Genomic DNA, 13,757 nt, shown 5'->3' on the forward strand with positions numbered 1-13,757 from the left:
TATATTGAGCATTTTAAATTTTATAGAACACATTTATGCTCAATATTACTACATTTGTTCAATTTTCTTAAGACAAGCAATGAAAGGACACAAACAACAATATTTTTTATCAGTTACTAATATCTTCCTTTAAGGAAGCATCTTTTGTGAATGTACTAGAGCAATAGATTGCATGCTCCAAAATGCTACTGTTAAAATGTAATCATTCTACTGTAGAATAACAATTGATGCAATTGATTTTAAGTGGCCATAGACTTACAATGCAATTTTATGTAAACTATGTTCAGCAATAAATTCCATTATTTTTATATTTCCAAGGCTTCCTGTGGGTGACTAGACTAATAAACTTGACAATGATTGATGATTCAGGAGCAAAATAACCTGACCGTTTTGGTTTTTTGTAGCTTTCCAGCCATATGTGTTCACTGAAAGCCACGATAATGGAAACATCATTATTTGCAGCCTGTGATATTATTACACAAACCCTGTCCTTCAATATATGCATCTTGACATTTGAGCTTTGCAACATGACACATGTTTTGTCACCTGACCCTCCTTGTCCTCCCACAGACTCCTACATTTCAAGTCACAGTTAATTGGCTTTTCAGTTATTATCTCCATAGTCAGGTTTTTTTTTTAAGTGCACTGTAAGTACACTATTCTTGTTCTGGATCCCATCTCTAGATTTGCCTTCAATTCATGTCAAATTGTAGGATTCTTTTACTTTATTTATCTATTTCATTAAATTTATTATAGCCATCCACTCAAACAGACTCTGGGTGGCTTGGAAAAGCTAATACAAGATAAAACAAAGTCATAGACAAAACAAAACAGCTCAGAATAAAAACGGCCATTAAAACACTGTATGCATGGCCCTCTCTGTTGTTTCCCTAGAAAGTGTTCCTTAAACTTTTTTCTCTCAGGACCCCTTCCCACTTTTAAAAATTATGGAGGACCCCAAAAGAGCTTTTGTTTGTATGGGTTATATTTACCATATCAAAAATTAAAATTGAAGCATTTGCTGCCGCTAATGCTTCTCACCATTGTTTGATAGGATTTTAATACTGTATTATTTTTCAGCATAGTCTGGCAAATAATTTTGATTTTGCAGACCCATGAAAGGGTCTTGGGGGACACCCCAGGGGTCCTAGGACCACACTTTAAGAAACGCTGCTATAGAACTATCCAGTACTAATTTACCATAATTTTTTGTTTCAAGAAATGGAAATAATACATATCAGCACTCTTGAAAATAATTAATTTCTTTTAACTTTTAATTTCTTGATACAGATACTAGAAGTTCATGATGGAGACAATGATGATTAGCAGTAAAATGCATCCAACTTAGGGACTTCAATCACAATTGACTTATCCCATTGATTTCAATTGGTGTTCTTGATTACTGTACTATATTTATATACTGCCGCTGCTGCTGCTATTAACAGACACACCTCCTCTGCTCTCCATGAGACCATAGTATAAAAAAAAAATCACAGAGCAAGTGCGTACAGCAGTCCTGTTTTTGTGCAGTTGATCTAGGAATTCATATCTGTGCTAGGAACAAGAAGAAAGAGATGAATTAACCTTCTCTTTGGTGTTCATACCACATGGCTAGTTGGGGAAGTTTATGACCCCAAATAATCTTGGATTGGTTTTGGTTAAAGCTAACCCTTTCTAACCTCAATGTTCACTGGTTTAGCAAATTCACATAACCTGCTAATCACCAGGGTTAAGCCTTTCATGCAAACAGGATCAATGGGATACACACCTACTTCATTGGTCTCTTATGCCACTTCATATGAAAGATTCTTTGTAGAATGGTTTAGCTTGGTAGCTTTAAAGACTTGGATGTTTCCCTGGGCATGGGGGTCAGGAGGTTAGTTGGAGTCCGTGAGGTGTTGTGAATGTATGGTTGACTGGATTTTGTCTGTGGTTACCATTAATTGTTTTTTATATTATTGTTCATTTTGTATTGAGTTTTAATGTGGTGTTAGCCACCCAGAGTTGGTCTAGTGAGGTGGGCCACCATATAAACCAAATGAATGAATGAATGATTTTCTCCCACTTCCTCATAGTAGGTTGAGTCACATATCTGTATTACTTCTTTTGTCCTCGCCATGGGTCTGGTGACTTAACTGGTCCCAGATAATCTACCAATGGCAAGCAGCAGGTTCCCATCTTTGCTAGGAGATTTCCTGCCAATGAAGCAGTTAAATATCTTTCAGGAATGAATATACACTGATTTTAACCCCTTTTGATTAGGAAGAAAGGGAACATCATCACAACATTTCACTTCCAGTATCAATGTTATGTGCATCCATATTCCTCAAAGCTTAATTATTACCTATCCCAGTTCTAAAATGTAATTAATTTTCTGTTCTGTAGGAACTAATCTATTTATTTCCTTCCCAAATTCACAGAGACAGTTTGCCTGGTCTTTATGCCACAGCTTCTCCATGTTGCTTAATGATATATGATCCACTACCTACCATTGGCCCATGCTGCTCTAAGCATGAACTGAGACTGAAAAATAGAAAGGAATACAAGATATGGGCAAGTGGACAATTAATAAAAACATGATCAAGAAATATGTGAATAAAGGGGAAGTATTGATTTGTATCAAAATTAGTCAATGGCAAAAGTGAGAAATATAAATACAGAAGCTGTCAAACTGTTGACTGATTTAAAAACAAAATACAAAACCATGCCCGCATCTGTGTTCTAGCAAATAAGAGAAGCACGTAATTAAAAAAGTTTACTTAAATGAAAGACTGATGTCCATTTTATATCATACTAAGTGATGATTTTTGTGCAATATATTTGCAAAAAAGGTGAAAGAGTGAAAGGTCCCCTCTGCAAGCACTGAGTCATGTCTGACCCTTTAGGGGGATGCTACCTTTGTGATGTTTTCTTGGCAGACTATAGCAGGGTGGTTTGCCATTGCCTTCCCCAGTCGTCACCTTCCCCAGTAAGCTGGGTACTCATTTTACCGACCTCAGAAGGATGGAAGGCTGAGTCGACCTGAGTGGGCTACCCAAGAATCCAGCTTCTGCTGGGATTGAACTCAGTTCGTGGGGAGAGTTTTGGTTGCAATACTGCTGCCTACCACTCTGCACCAAATGAGGCTATGTATTTGCAGGTATTATTTTATGGGATGAAACTCAGACATTTTCCTTGAAGAGAGATGTTCTGTTGCAAATAATCACCTCATCAGCACACCTGGAAAAATTGGGATTTATTTAATTATTTAATTTATAGGCTGTCCCAGTCTGTCATGACTTTGGGCGGCTCACAAAGAGAACAGTAAAGCAAAAGACTGAAACCAATAATTACACTATTAAAAAAAGAAGGTCCAGAAAAAACCAACACCATTTCAAAAGACCAGAACATTACACAAGGGTTCCATTACCCACAAGGCCTGTGGCAGAGCCAAGTTTAAATAGGGCCATTTGCCTGCACTATCCAGTGCTTGCTTTCCTTCTGATTTTTTGCATTGGACTTGGGAAACTCTAATGCAAGCATAACATCCTGACTGAAGCACATATTACCTGACTGTTCAAGTTCTGGACTATACCCAGCTCAAAGCATAATCACCTCAAAACACTTTTCTTAGTTGTTTTAAAAGTGAACATGTCCCTAATCCAGGAACTAATTATTTAGAAATGAAGGGAAAATAGATACGTTATCCTAATTATAGTTGTAACAGCAGCAGCCTGGAGAGTTGACAGGCTCTAGGTAAAGCCAGGGATTTCATGTGAAAAGGCTAAATTACAGAACTATAGGTTAGGTTAACTCTGGGTTGGGTCTGAAAACTGAGGTATCAAGGCTGTGTAGGTCCAGCAGTCTAGAATACATCTAGAGGCAAAGTTCTCATTTCTCCAAAGCTTGGGAAAGTTCTTCCCACTTCCTTTTTTCCTGGCAACTGGTACAAAAAGTAGGGAGGTGGGATATGGAAGTTTTTAGAGCTTTACCAGGTGAAGGGTACCCAGATTTTTGCCTAATCTGGAGAGATAAGTAGCTCAGATGGTTCACAGTACAGTGGAACACACTTCAAAGCCTGTTTTTGGAACTTAGTTTCTGACAGTGATGCTGCTGCAGCTGATACCCTCAACTCTTTCCCCATTTTTTGTGTTAATCTTTCTCTAACTTCTTTATTCTCTTTCCACCATTCACATCCTTTTAATTCCTTGAATTCTCACAATTCTTATATTGTTGGCATATGCTTTCCCATTCCCTCCCATTTTCCTCAGCTTCCTCCCTAAAGAGCTTTGTTCTCTCCAACGTCCCATCTATAGGGAGTGGACTGCAAACTAATCACTACTTAGAAATATTTCCTGTTACCCTGGAAGCAGGAAGTCCTTTTTGGGGAAGCTGCATGATAGGCAAGATATTTGATGAAGCTGCGGACAGGATGTGGGGGCTGTTCTGGATACTGTTCTTTCTTTTTTCGTGAAGCTTGGACCAAATGGGAAAATGAAGGTCATTGCAAATATAATTGTCAGCAGAGAGATAATACAATTTTATTCTGGGAAGTGTATTGATATGGAGCAGATTCTTACCATAGAAATGTGCACCTTCAAAGGGATGTTTAATCACAATAACATGTTAATTAGTGTTCTGATTACAGATTTAAAATAAATGTAAGAGAAAATGCGTATTGGCAAATATAGAAATGATCACTTTTTAAAAACATCACCAGGGTCATAATATAAATATTTTTTTCTGGCAATGTTTTGCTCACATTTTCTAGTATTTATCTTCAGTAATTTGGCATATTAAACTAGTTCAATATTAACTGGTAATGTTAGCATGTTGAAAACATTAGCTGAAGAACAGAAAGTTCAACACTGTAATTTATGACAAAACAAAAATATACAGTATATGGATCAAGATTCCAGTCCCTAGAGTTAGGCTTCCTCTTGTTGAAATCAATAGCATGACGTGCATATAACTCTCTCTTTGTATGTATTTCCACTGTCTGTTGTCTTTCTCCACTACCTCTGTTTTAAATGGCATGGTTTTAATTTGCTTCTTTTGGCAGTGCTTTGTTCATTTGTTGATATTCTATTGAAGATTAGAGAAATTGCTTTAGAGTAAACCAATATGCAGTAATTGTTAGACATCCTTTAAAAAATAATTTAAAAAAAGGTTAGGAAAAATGGATAAAGAAAAACTAGCTCCCTGATCAGTTGCCCCCAAGCAATCGAGCAAGCAGTGAGAAAAATCATTCTCAACTGTCAGATGTTTGACTACAATTCCAGATATATTGGATGACAAGTCTTAGAATTCCCAAACAATGTTATTAAAAGTTGTTCTCCCTGGGAATCCTTGGTCTTGTAGTCCAACATATCTGGAGGACATCCAGTTTGAATGTTTGATCTATAATGCACGTATCATACAGAACTCCAAGATGAACAAAGATGTCCCAAGATGAACAGAAAACACAGATAAATGTATCTTTATGTTAAAAAACAGTGGATTAACTTGCATTGCTAAAGATAACCTAACATGGCAATGAAAATGCTTATGAAAATGTGAAATATAATAAGTAGCTCTGTAAACAGCACTTTCAGATTTTTGTGCTTCTTTTATTGTCTTTTTTGAGAAGTATGTCAAAATTCTTATGTATGTAATGGAAATAATAGAAGGAGTGAGATGAGGAAAATATTGCTTGCTCAGAGTATCTGCGGAATTTGAGGCTAAAACCATGTCTTAGCCAATGCTCTAACTGCAAATCTCTGACTATAATTGGATTCTTTGACTAAAAGGGGTTGTTAGTTAATTGTGACTTTTTAGAGATAATATTTGCTCCAAATAGCCGAGGATTGGATGTGCTAGCCACTTAAACAAAACAAAAACAAAATCAAAATCAAAATACCTTTCAATTCCTATATATCTCTGTGTTCAGGTAGGGCTGAATTCTGTATTTTTTTTTTTAAAGCAGAAAGTCTGAACAGGTTCACAGTAATAACAACACCATCCATATTATTTTCGCAAGACTAGAAATTGTGCCACTCATTACTTAGAAAAGCAAGGTAGGATCTATGCTTTCCTCTTTCTCTTTTGGACTTTACTCACGGGTTCTAGTCAGGTTTTATAGAAGTATTTTAATTTTGTTTCAAATTTTATTTGTTGATTTCTTAAGATAGATTTATAGGTGCTCACAGATCACTCATGGACACACTTCTTGTACTGGTCTACTAAGACTGCAATAAACTGACTGATTGACTCTCCCCTTTCTACCTTTCTGCCAATGTCCAGTCAGCACTCTGTGACCACTGAGTATACTGAGCTAGTTTTTGGATTCCCCCTCCTTTTTAAAACTAAATATTTTGTTGCATTTTTGCAAACCTTCCCCTTAATATGTCGATACTTCTGCCGTGAATTTAACTAATGCTATTTTGGTCATATTAGCAAAATTGAGCTAAGCTGTCATGAGTAAGGATGGCGAGCAGGGGGCTCCCACCCAGACTGTCAAGCGCATGCGTAGCACTGAGGAACTGTTCAGCCATTCAAAGAGACACAGATCGGGACCGCCTTAACCCTTGGGGGTTATATGTCTGGGTTTTTCCCACGCTTCTTCAGTTTGTTAGGATTCTTGTTAAGTACTAGTAATAAATATTAGAGACCAGTTCATTGTCTCAGTGTGTTTCCTGGTAGTTAGGACATAAGCCATGATATGAATTTATACTGTTTATAAGCCATTTTGGGAGTATTATTCTTCTGAAAGGAGTATTTATTTATTTATTTATTCATTCATTCATTCGGTTTGTACCCACTGTGATCAACTGGACTTGTAGCAGTTCACAGCTGATATAAATAATAATAATATAATAACATGATCCACAGTAAAAATACATAAAATAGATAAAACACTAAAATAAAATAACAGTAAGATCCATAGCTCATCATCTTCTCAGTCACTATAGGTATTCTGAAACAATTTGGTTTAACAGCTTTTGGAAAGCCAACATTTGTGGGTGGGGGCGTTCTGATGTCATTTAGGAGGCAGGGCATAGGGATGGTCATTGAAAAAAGTGTCTGCAAGCCTCAGCCTTTATACTGCGATAGTGGGGGATCATAGGCAGCTTATCCTAGGATGCATGGATTGGGCAGATCAATTCCAGCTGGAAAAGGTGAGTACCTTGATGCCAAGTCATAGAGGGATATATAGGTTAAAACTTGCACTCTCAGTTGCACCCAGAAGCCAATAGAAACCCAGTGCAGGGCCTGAAGCACCAGTGTAATGTGCTCACAGTAACAAATGCCAACCAACAATCAGAGTGGTCTTCAGAGACAGCCTCATGCTGCGTGCATTGTAGTACTGTAATCACATAAATGATAAAGATATGAGTTGCTGTTGTGATGAGCATAATTATAATAAATAAGTAAGGAGTGCCTGTTCCCAACTTAAAGAGTTTTATGAACACATCCAGTTGCAGCTTGTTTGATAAACCATTGTCAAGTCAACTATAGTTTTGGACAGTGTACGTGTCCAGTTATATATTGTTTATATAATTTGATTTAGGCAGAGAAAAAAGTGAAGGCAGTGTGGTTGACTGTTTCATGATGATACTTCTGTTTGCTGGAAACTACAGTATTCAGATTAAATCTTCTTTGTGCTAGATGTTGACAAGGTTTCTGATACCTTTCATTCAGGATTTTCTGAGTTGTGACAGTGTCAGCAGCATCTTCAGGGGGTTAAAATCTGCAAGATGGTGAATGCAGCAGCACGTCTGAAGCCCTGCCACCTTCAGCCATGTGTTGACATCACATATATATTCAAAAGGGGTAGGGCTTTGATAATAACCCCGTACTGTGCTTTCCGCCCTCTGTGCACATCCATGGACAGTGTTATGGCTGCTGTCCATTTGTTCTTGCTGTCTCTTACAGAGCACGTGCAATAGGAGGATTTGATTTATTGTCCTTTTAGAACAACTAAATAGGAAGAAAGTGCTGATAGCTCTTCTACACTTACATATGACCTCCGTATTAGTTCTGCAGGGTACTTAATATAAGACTTAACATCGAAACGTTTTTAAATGTATCACTTGTTGAAATATTAGACATTGTTTAGGATTCTTCTGTAAAATGAAGAAAATCATCTATTTTGACTGAGATCCAAAAAAATTAAAGGAAGAGATTGTTCAAAGATCTGCATCTCTTGTATTAAATAAAAGAATTTAATGAAGAAAATAAATGGTCTTCCAGCATCTATAAATACTGAATAATTGTCAGTGCTGATGCCACCTGGGATGCCTGGGAAGGAAAAGGCAGAGAAGATTAAATCAAAATGAACTATCTATGGAAAAGCAAATTTAAATGTTTTGGCATATGCCAGGATTATAGAATCTGTGGAGAATCAGTGCTAGACATAATCTCGCTGCTTGTAATATGTGCCAAAATAGTTATCTATCTTCTCTGGCTGAAAGAGTTATAATACACAGTGCCTTCAGTTTCAGTTGTCATGGTCATAAGCTACTTTGCTAAGATTTACATCTTTTAAAATACATGATGGACTGCTTATCAAAGATTCCCAGGAATTTAGTGTTTCAGATATTTTCCTTTAGTTTTGGAAGTATTTTTTGAGCATTGGCATCTTCCTTAATACTGAAACATCCAGCATCTTATTTTTTTTATCTCTAGAGCTGATAGCTTTTATATACTTGCTTGCTTTTTCGTATATGCTTCACTAAAGATCTTCTCATACATAAATCATGTTTTAAAAGGCTTTCCTTACTTGGTGGCCATCTGAGCCTGCAAAAAGGACAGCCACCAGATGGCAGCAGAAAGTAGAGTTTTCAATATCTCTTTGCTGCCATTATTTTTGCACTCTGTATATGGAATGCCTCATGAGCCCATCACAGACCAACAGGCATCTTTTCTCAGGCATTTATTTCAAAAATGAATAGCAGTACAGTACTTACAAATTGTTGGGGAAGTAGATGGCCCATTTCTAGATTTAATACCCAGTTTCTTGCGAAGCAATAGATTTGTGCTTTGAACACCATTTTACCTGAACAGTCCAATTTACGCTGAAGAAATAAATAGTGGTGCATTATGAAGTACTAATAAACACTAAGTAGAAACCAATTCTGTAAAATGCCAGGTATTCTGGGTACTAAGTAAATGATAAATGTTTGCAGTTCTCATTTAAATCAATTACCTCAAACCTCTGTTTCTGACAAAAATATATGTACAGATTCTTATGATTGATTATTTATTGAACATATCATTCTGGTAAACATGTACATTAGAAACAAAACAAAAACTGTTTAAAAACAAAACATCTTTTGGCTGGTGTCTTACAGTCTTATGGTAGCTAAGCAACTTTCTCAGCAGTGGTCAAACAACTCTTATAGTTACAAAAGGAATCTGTTATTCTCAGAGAAATTTCCCATCCATGGATTGTTATTCATTATATTTCTCATAAACTACCATATTAATCAACTTCTCCTTTGAAGGAGAATGAAGGGAAAAGAGAAATAATAAAGAACCAGCTGCCAATACATTTATATATATTTTATTGATGGAATTTCTGTTTATAAATGCCTTTCCTAATTTTGAAAATTTGAAAATATCTCATGATAAATTACTTTTAATAACAGTAAAGTTTTAAGCAAGGTATTCATGAGATGAGAGCCAGATTGGTCATTCCCTGCTTCTTGCCTATCCATGCAGGGAAGACAAGCCTCAAGGGCTGGTCTTTCTATGGGTGGTTCTACCAGGGCCTGCCTTCTCCTTTTAGGGATTGTTCCCTCCTCATTGGACCCCAATCTTTTCCTTTGTTTTGCCAGATGTTTGAATCCATGGATGCCTTCACATCCCATTCTCACGTTTTCTCCTTTGACACGAATGCAGATCCATTCTTTGTTTCTTTTTCCTTTCACTCATTGTACCCTCATTGCTTCAATGCTACAATGATTAAGACCAAAGGAAACTCATCCTTCATTTCACTGTGACTCCACAGAAACTACTGCAATTAAGAGTTGACGGTTTAGGTCCATAGAAGCAAAGAAGTAGCATCCACTGAAATTTTGTAGCTTCATTCTAATTTGCCTGCATTGTAAAATAAAGTTTGCTTGCTTGCTTGTCTATTTGTTTGTTTAAAAAAAAAGAAAGGAACCTGTTGTAGAAGTGGGCACAGAATGGGAAAGAAAGGGAAGTCCTTGGTGCCCTCTGAGCCTTGTTGCTTTCTCGTAGATGTTTCATTGCCAGACTAGGCAACATCTTCAGTGTGAAGAGGGAGTGGGCCTTGCTCTGTTTATATACCGTGGTTGTAGAGGTGTTGTTCTAGAACAACACCTCCACCAACACAAGCTGGACAAACCATGGTATATAAACTGAGAGCAAGGCCCACTCGCTCTTTCCACTGAAGATATTGCCTAGTCTGGCAATAAAACCTCTGCAAGAAAACAACAAGGCTCAGAGAGCACCAAGGACTCCACAGTTCAACCCTGAGCTACAAATATTCACTTCGAAAGGGAAGTGAGCGTAACCCAGTCTTGGCAGAAACTCAAAACTGGGAGATATAAGAGTGGAGCAAAGTTGTGCTGGCAGAAGAGGTAGGAAAAACCTGGGTGACCAGGAGACTTTACTGTATTCTATTGTTTGTCTGGGTCATTCTTGGATCAATTGGAAGGAATAAAAAAATGAAATCGCTGCTCCATTGAGAATATAACAGCCCAGCAGCCAGAATGAAATGGCCATACGGGGCGATGACCAGCCACTGAAGGGTGGGAGGTGTGCCAGATGTTGTAGCCAGTCAGAGCTGGGCATGTCACAAAGAATCATAGCAATGGCCATCTCCACCATCTTCTCGCCATTGCAACACTCTGCATCCAGAACTGTCTATGAGAATTAGTGAAGGAATGGAATGAGGATGGAACAGTGATGTGAGTGTTCAACAGGAGAGGACAACTTGCATTAGTAGAAATGCCATCTCTTCATACAAAAACACCTTGGATTGATTTAATATAGTCTACTCACATGCTTAAAACTACTAAAAATTAATGGATATACTGTAAGAGCATCCCAACCCTAACTCTGGGCAGAGTGTACAACACTGATCTTAACCAGTGAGAATATTTCAACAAATACTTAACTTAAAAAAAATCACAAACCATCTTGATAATATAGCTGCTTTAATAGCTTTTTTTTTTTTTTAAAAAGGTGATGGATATTTTCAGTGTTCTAATAAGAAATAATTTAAAGAACTGGTAACATTAAACTTCTTTTCATTTGTTTCTAAATGAAAATGGCATCTTTCCTGTGCCTCACATTTTTGGCTATTTCTCTATGCAAGCATGCCAATTTCTTCTTTAAAGTGCTATAGCTTAATGTAGGGTCTGTTCTATGTAAACTCTTCCCACCCCCAACTATTTTTAAAACATTCAAGGCTGATGATGATGAATTGTTCCGTATTCATATTTCATGCTGATGTTTGCTGACTTGTCACTGTGTTCTTCAGAAGTGCTTAGTATAGCTTTATTAACTTGGGACTGTAGACTATGAATCATATGAAGTTTGCCAGTGTAACAAAATAAAGGTGGTGTAATGAAGTAATTGAAAGTTTCATACTTTTCAGATCAGAAATTAATCTTTCTAGGATTTTTTTAAAAAACCACACTAAAGTGATTCTTCAGAGGTGCTCTGTTTTTCATCACACAATATATTCTGTTTTACCAGTTTTATATAAACTATATAAAATTATGATTAACAATTTTAATACCTTCTACCTTAACTTGAAAGGTTTTTAAAGATTTTCAGACAGCTAAATAGACGTTACTTGACATTTTTCAAGTATTATTTTGTGTTTCCTTGTTGTATATTCATTGATTGCTGGGACATGAACTATACAAATTATATAATTCTCTTTTTTTCTTTTTCACTTGGGGCTAAACATCAGAACTGGGAGCTTGTTATATTAGCATTATAAAAATAAATGGTTCTGGCACTTAATCACAGTTTCTTTTTCTATGAGTCTTTAACCATGACTCATACATATTTGAATGTACTAGCTCTTAAAATTGGTGATGCTTCCAAAAAGTTTATTTAAGAAAGAACTGCAAGACTGATTTAGTGCAAATTGTTAAGTGTTACTTTCCCATAGAGACACTGTTCAGTTGTTACTTTCCCATGGAGACTTTTGCTCTGGCAATTATTAAATCAATTGATAATAGATCTAAGACCAATTCACCTCCATAGCTCTTATCCAGTTCTGTTTGTCTGGAATGGACATCAGTGGTAGATTCTTCCTTCCTTGTGAAGGATTCCAAGCTCCCCATGCCACTGCCATGCCCCTCACCCATGCGAGAGTTAGACCAGTTGTCTGGCTAATATTTCTAATATTAGAAATAGTCTAATGTTTTTAGATTCTTCACCACTTGGATTCTTTATTTTTACTTCTATTTATATTATTTTTTACTGTATTTTACTCTTTGTATTTATGGTGATGGTTTTAATTGATTGTTGTAAACCTCCCAGAGTCCTCCGACGGGAGGAGATGGGGGGGCATAAATTAGATAAATAGATAAATAAATAAATAAATAAATAAGATTAAAGATGTCCATTCCACTCCTTGTAACAGAATTGATTTTAAACAAGCTCTAGAAGAAAATGTAAAAAGAAAACAATTCTCCTTCATCATTTCCATACTGCTGGGCTGCAAACAAGAGAACTTGGGGTATATCAGAGTTGAATGCTTTGACAAAAATCTAAGGTTCCTCTGTTAAAATTTGGGAAAAGTCACGTACAGTAGTTCCTAACTAAAGAGAAGTTCTGTGTGACCAAAAACCACATGGTGAACCAATTTAACAAAGTTGGCCCAATAAAAGTTTAACTCTTCTTCTAGATCAGTAATTTCAACAATATGCCACCCTATGAGGCTGCAACCCAAATGGAGCCAAACCCCATTTGAACCCAAGGTGCTGATCTCATTTCAGGGTAAATAATTCTTACCATATATAAACCCATCCATGTATAGCTGACCCTCAAATTTTTAACCAAAATATCATGAAAAATGTGCCATCCACTGATAAACCAACCCTCAAAATGTTCGTATGTTTTAATTTTCACAATTTTCTTATCCGTGGGTGGCGCATTTTTCCATGGTATTTTGGTTAAAAATTCAAGGGTTGGCTTATCTGCAGATGGACCTATCCATGAGTATACACAGGATATACAGGTACTTTTAAAAAAATATTACCATCTATACTTGTGGATAAGCCCATCCGGGAATAAGCCAAATCCCATTTTGGGGGTGTATTTTGGCACCTAAAATTATTGGCTTATCCATGAGTACTGTATATAAGGTAAATTATATACAATTAAAATTACACTTTTTTCCCATTCTAAGAGACTTTGACTCTTAGTTGAAGAAAAAAGTATGCCTCAACTATTTGAAGTTCAATGTCATAAAAGAAAAATTAATGACATGTGGTTTATCAGCTGGGTTTATATGATCCTGAGGGAATGACCATGCCAAAGGTACACTTCTGCAAAGACTTAATGATACTAAGTCTCAGATGGAAGTAAACAGCTTGGCATAGGGAAGTTAAGGAAAGCTTTCTTCTGGGTTAGGCATATTATTTTGCCTTCAGTACTATTACAGGAAAGCCAATCTAAGATCCCATAGGAGAAACATGTTTGCCCATTCAATTTCAACATCCAGGGATATTGAAACAGTTTTAAAGTTTAGAATAAAGATACTGAAACAGTTCCAAACTTGGTTTATCTGTTGACCACCTTGATGTCAT

General features: G+C 36.5%; 1 protein-coding gene across 3 annotated transcripts in view; it reads left to right on the forward strand.

Moving 5' to 3' along the window:
* The window catches only part of WT1 (WT1 transcription factor), a 61,006-nt gene that overhangs the window by 30,720 nt on the left and 16,529 nt on the right, over positions 1-13,757 (forward strand). The window lies entirely within an intron of this gene.

The sequence above is a fragment of the Candoia aspera genome, chromosome 1, assembly GCF_035149785.1.
Source record: "Candoia aspera isolate rCanAsp1 chromosome 1, rCanAsp1.hap2, whole genome shotgun sequence".
NCBI classification, from domain to species: domain Eukaryota; kingdom Metazoa; phylum Chordata; class Lepidosauria; order Squamata; family Boidae; genus Candoia; species Candoia aspera.